This window comes from Nicotiana tomentosiformis, chromosome 4, assembly GCF_000390325.3.
Source record: "Nicotiana tomentosiformis chromosome 4, ASM39032v3, whole genome shotgun sequence".
Lineage (NCBI taxonomy): Eukaryota > Viridiplantae > Streptophyta > Magnoliopsida > Solanales > Solanaceae > Nicotiana > Nicotiana tomentosiformis.
In genome coordinates this window covers 44,518,721-44,524,641 of record NC_090815.1, presented here as the reverse complement: position 1 = coordinate 44,524,641, position 5,921 = coordinate 44,518,721, and the positions used below count along the sequence as shown (strand labels likewise).

General features: G+C 39.9%; 1 non-coding gene across 1 annotated transcript; it reads right to left on the bottom strand.

Moving 5' to 3' along the window:
* Nucleotides 1-5,476: 5,476 nt before the first annotated feature.
* On the bottom strand, nucleotides 5,477-5,583 carry LOC117275408 (small nucleolar RNA R71). Its single transcript, XR_004505571.1, has one exon. It is a non-coding gene; the product is annotated as a small nucleolar RNA R71 (small nucleolar RNA).
* Nucleotides 5,584-5,921: the final 338 nt, after the last annotated feature.

Genomic DNA, 5,921 nt, shown 5'->3' with positions numbered 1-5,921 from the left:
GATATGAACTAAGTTAAGCTGGGTGAAGATATGCATGAATTCGTAGTGGATTGATCCTTAGGAGAATCCTTTTAGATTATCCTTCTAACTAGGTCTAAACATTAATTCAACTAGCCTCTTTCGATTACTAACAAGAATCAATGAATTCAACTAATAAGATAATACAATACATCAAAATTTATGCCTCTTTCGATTACATAAACAAGTGAATATATATGCAACAATAAAAGTACCCAAAACGCTTCATTACATAAAACTAGAGTTAATATCCACAAACAATCCTCAAAACACCAAATCCATCAATCCCTATGGAAGAATTACTCCATGGATATGGAGAAATTCATCACAATTAAGTTTAAGTCAAAGGAAAACATAAAACATCCAAACCCTTGTCTTGAGTGAGGCTGAATGGTGAAATCCTTGTGCTCTTGCTTCTCCCTCTTCTCCTTAGCTTCCTTTGTTCTAAATTATGTCAAAAGTCCTCAAAATACCAATTTTCCATGTATATATACCAAGTAGGACCGGGCCCAAACAAATACACCTTCTCCCATGCAAAATAGGATACTTTTTCCGAACAGGACGTGCACGGCCGTGCACCTGAAAGTGTGCTCGCACACTTGGCCGCGCACTTTTCACCCTATTCTGCCTCATATGCGCACCCAATGCATGGTCGCGCACATGGGTGGCGTTCTATTGGGAATTTGGGAAAATGTAAAACATGAAAGTTGTAGCCCTTTTAAATAGCTTTCCAACGATATATTGTGGAGTCAAATGGAGTTCCGAAAGAAACGTTATGTGCATTTTACTGGACACTTTACAATTGCCTGCTCGATTCTTCGTTTCATTCCACTATCATCCGTTGATCCCTAAACACGGTCCCGACTTAATCCTTGGGATTCTACTTAGACTTTAAAGCTCCCGACTAGCTTGAATTCATTCCATAACATCTATATAGATCAGAATCACTCCTACAAGGCATAAAACACACAATTAGTGCAAAACACTAGCGATTAAAGCTCCAACTCAATTAAAGTGCAGTAAACTAGAGTGCAATAATCGACTAAAATATGAGATTATAGCCTACCATCAGCACACCAGGATCATATCGAGCTAAGTGTTATTGATTTAGAGCGATGTGTGCACCAGGCCTAACTATTGGGCTATATGATTATGATTAGTGCTTGGGCAGGATTCGCCCGTTTGGAGTCTAACATGACAACATTGGGCGTAGGCACCGTGTTTTATATATGTTCTTGATGATAGGGAGTTATGCCAGGCACCCATACAATGCTAAGCGTGATTATTCTTAATGGATCCACTATGATATTGTTGTGTTGACATGTGTATTTGACATGTAGGCATAGAGATGTACCTTTCTAGTGCTAGCTAATAAAAAAATGTATGTTACCCGTGTTGGGCTATAACTGATATAAATGGAAAGCATGCCTAAATTTCTGAAATGTGAACAAGCTGGACATAATATCATTGAGCTACATGTTTCTACTATTTTCCTCTATATTCTGAACTGCTACTGGTTGTTGATATTGGTATCTGATTGTTGTTTCTAAGCTCAACACTGCTCTCAGCCTAAGGTTTGTGTTGTTACTTATTGAGTACATGGGGTCGGTTGTACTCGTACTACACTCTACACTTCATGTGCAGATCCAGGTACTTCCAGACGAGGTGATCTCCAGTGTTCTTTTAGTTCCAACCTTTAGGAGACTATGAGGTAGCTTCTATATGGCTCGCAAACCTTGAATTTCTCTGTCATTATTTCCATTATTACTATTCTACTATTCAGACAGTTGTATTCAGAATTTGGCCTTATATTTTGATACTCAGTAGTGCTCATGTACTCGTTGATACCAGATCTTTGGGATGGTTGTAGTAGTATTCTAGTTGTTTTCATCAGATATTTCATGATATTTTTTGTTGTTGAGTTATTAAACCATGTTATTTGATTTCATAGTTATTATGTGACTCTTGGCTTGCCGTGCAATTAGTGTTAGGTGCTGTCGCGACTCAGGTGGGAGTTGGGCCGTGACAAGTTGGTATCAGAGCACTATACTGAACTATTACAAAACTTCACTTTCTTTCATTCTTGTCATGCGAATTGGTTATTTATGAAGTTTGAACCTTGACTCTTCTATTCTCACACCGGGGTCGTAATAGAGGCTGTGGTATGGCTCGTACTATAGCCAGAGCAGCACTTGTAGAGCCACCAGTTGCTCTAGTTGAGGAGCAGGTATTAGATGTTATTGAGCTGGTGGGACCAACTAAGGCATCAACATTGCCCATTATTATTCTTGGCCTTTAGGAGGCCTTGGCCTAGGTTTTGACTGTGTGCACGAGCCTGGCTCTGGTGGTTTTGATTCTAGTTGCACCAACTACTTCATAGGCTGGGGGGTGCCCAGAGCCCCGCCACCCGTACTCCAGAGCAGCTAGCTCCGGGCCATCAGACGCCAGTTGTACTACTAGCTCGCCGATTGTTGCTTCTCGGGCTGAGGTTATTCCATCTTTGATCGATGGAGAGAAGAAGATGTTGGAGCTATTTGGGAGGCTTAAACCGCTAGAGTTCAGTGGAGGAGAGTCAGAGGATGCTCAGAATTTTCTTGACAGGTGTCAACAGATTCTTTTCATAATGGGTATTTTGGAGACCAGTGGACTTGCATTTACCACTTTTCAGCTGACAGGGGTAGCCTATAGATCGTGGCATGTTTATGAGTTGAGTAGGCTAGTTGGAAAAAATGCCACTTACATGGCATGTGTTCTCAGTTCTCTTCTTTGAGAAGTTTGTTCCTTAGACTTGCAACTATATAGAGATTTTGAGGAGCTACGCCTGAGGGATATGACTGTGACTCAGTACGAGATGAGATTCGCGGATCTGACCCGTCATGCTATATAGTTGGTTCCCACTGAGAGAGAGAGGATCATGAGGTTCATTGATGGACTCAACTATGGTCTACATTACAGTCTGGATCGAGAGGCCGAGACGGATGCTAGGTTCAACCAGGTGGTCGAGATTGCTGGTGCTTGGAGCAGGTTTGCAGGCTTGAATGCGAGGAGCAAGATGGAAAATGGCCCCATGGTTCAGGTGGATTTAGTGGTACCTTATCTGGAGGTCAGTCACATCACAACAGAGGTCGTCCTTTCAGGCCTGCTCCAATGGCTCGCCAGGTTCATCGTGGTGCATCAGCTAGCCATGGTTCATACAACACTCACCAGGTCCAGTCATCTTTTAGTACACTCCCAGCTCAGAGCTCATACCGTGCTCCATCAATTAGGTTGATGGTATGCTATAATCTCGTGTTTTAGTCACTTATTGTACTCTAATTCACTGCACTTTATTCATGTTTGAGCTTTAATTGATTAGAGATTTGCACTTATTATGTGTTTTATGCCTTGTAGGAGTGATTCTGAGCTATGTAGATGTTATGGAATGAATTGAAGATATTTTGACCTTTGATGTCTGAGTAAAATCCCAAGGGATTAAGCCGAGATAGTGTTCGGGGGTCGAGGACTAAGTATGGATGTCAAAATCGAAGCAAAATCCGTACTCTAAGAAATTTGCACTAATGCGACGCACTGTGGAATGCAACAATGTATTTTGGCTGCCTGATAGAAATTGAGCTCTCTGGATTTCCTCACTAATGCCTCGCATGGCGCGTCACCCCATGCGGTGTGCCTATGCAAAATTTACAGAGCCGATGTCATATTTCGACTTGGAGAAGGTAGTTTTGTCTGGGCCCGACCCTACTTGGTATAAATACGTGGAAAAATATTATTTTCTGGACTTTTGACACACCTTAGACCTAAGGAAGCTAAGGAGGAGTTGGAGAGTCCAAAGCACAAGGATTTCATCATTCCTTCCTTACACGAGACCCGAGTTTGGATCGAATTTATGTTTTCATATACTTTAATTTTATTTGTGATGAATTTCTCCATGTCTACGGAGTAGTTCTCTTTAGGGTTTGATTGATTTGGTTTATTGATGATTGTTTGTGGATTATAACTATAGTTTTATGCATTGAATCATTTTTGGATAATTTAATTGTTGCATCTTTATTCATTTGTTCATGTAATCGAGAGAGGCATAACTTGTGATATCTTTGCATTATATTGTTAGTTGAGTTCATTAATTCTTCTTAGTAGTCGAAAGAGGCTTGTTGAATCATTGATTAAACCTAGTTAGCAGAATAATCGAGAGAGGTTTTCCTCAATACCAATCAACTACGCATTCTTGCATATTTTCACGTGCTTAAATTGGTTCATCTTGTGAGGTTAAGACTTAATTGAGAGAGGAGTTTTGATGAATGTTTGAACTAATAATTGAGTGAATTCGAGAGACTCACTTAAACATTACAAGTGAATTATCTAGAGTTAGATCCCAAACAATTATCTTGCACCTATCCTATCAAAATCCTATCTTCTCCCACTGATAACCTTCTTTGCTTGTTCCTTGATTCAATTGTCACTAGTCAATAACTTTATATTCTTAATTAATTTTAGTATTAATTATATAAATCTCAACTGCTGATTCTCTTGAATTGCAATAAAGCTATAAACTACGAGAATACTGTTTAAATCCAATCTATGTGGATACAATAGTTTACTATAGTATATTTGATTAGCGAGCAAAATTTTAATTGTGTGTTTTGAGCTAGTCAAATTTTGGCGTTGTTGCCGGGTATTGGCAATCAATAGTATTTGAAATAGTTTATAGTGCTAATTCAGGAATTTGTTTTTCTTTTATTTTATTTTTCCCTTTTTACGTTTGGTGTTCTTTTACTGTGCGAATATTACAGGTTAGATTGGTGCATGACTCGAGCTTTTGCGAAAGAAGTGCTACCATACGAGCCAGAAATTGAAAAATAATTGCGACAACTGGGGAAGGAAAGAAATCTCACCGAGACATAAAAAAAGGTGGGACAATCCTCAACCAAAGGAATTATGACTGGAAACGGTGATGATAATGTAGATTTGGCTGCAAGAGATGCAGCCCAACAACGAGAAAAAACTACACGGGATGTTGAGGAAGCAACTATTAGAGATGTGCAGAACATCTATGAAGAAGAAAGGGGTCCCAAACTTAATCAACATCAATCCTTGCCTGGGAGACCACTTGGCAATTATGCTAGACCGGTCTACAATCAAGAATTATCCAGTGTTAGACCACCTCCAATTGCAGCAAACAATTTCGAGTTGAAGCAAAGGTTGCTTCAAACCCTTCAAAATTGTTGTGTCTTCAGAGGGAAGCTAAACGAAAATCCAAACACACATATAATGGATTTCGAGGAGATTATGAACACCTTTCACAATGGGCTGTCACAAGATGCAGTGTACTTAAGGGCACCCCTTTTCACTTAAAGATGATGCTAAGGAGTGGCTTCAGAGTTTGCCTAGTGGATCGATCAAAACTTGGGAGGAGATGATAAGAAAATTCCTTGATAAATATTATTCCTCAGCTAAGACGGGCAATATTAGAAGAGAAATCCATAACTTCTAGCAGAAAGAGCCTGAAACTATTTTTGAAACATGGGAGAGGTTTAAGGAGATAGTTAGAAAGTGTCAACATAGAGGAATTGAACTCTGGATGCAACTCTAGGACTTTGGGGAAGGATTGACACCAGCCTCACGTAGAACATTGAGCAACGCAGTTAGAGACCCATTGATGAAGAAGGCTCCAAAGAAGATAGTCACAATTCTTGATGCATTATCTGAAGATGCAAATCAGTGGCCCTCTGAGAGTGCTGAAAGAAGAAGATCAACTGTTGCTCACCAAGTTGATACTAATACATCTTGCAGGTACAACTTGATTCTATGGCCAAAGAAATATGAAAGCTGACCTTAGCCTCGATACAAAATGAGCCTCACGCAGCCTTCTCATGAGTGTCAAGCCTCAACTGAGGAAGTGAATGCTA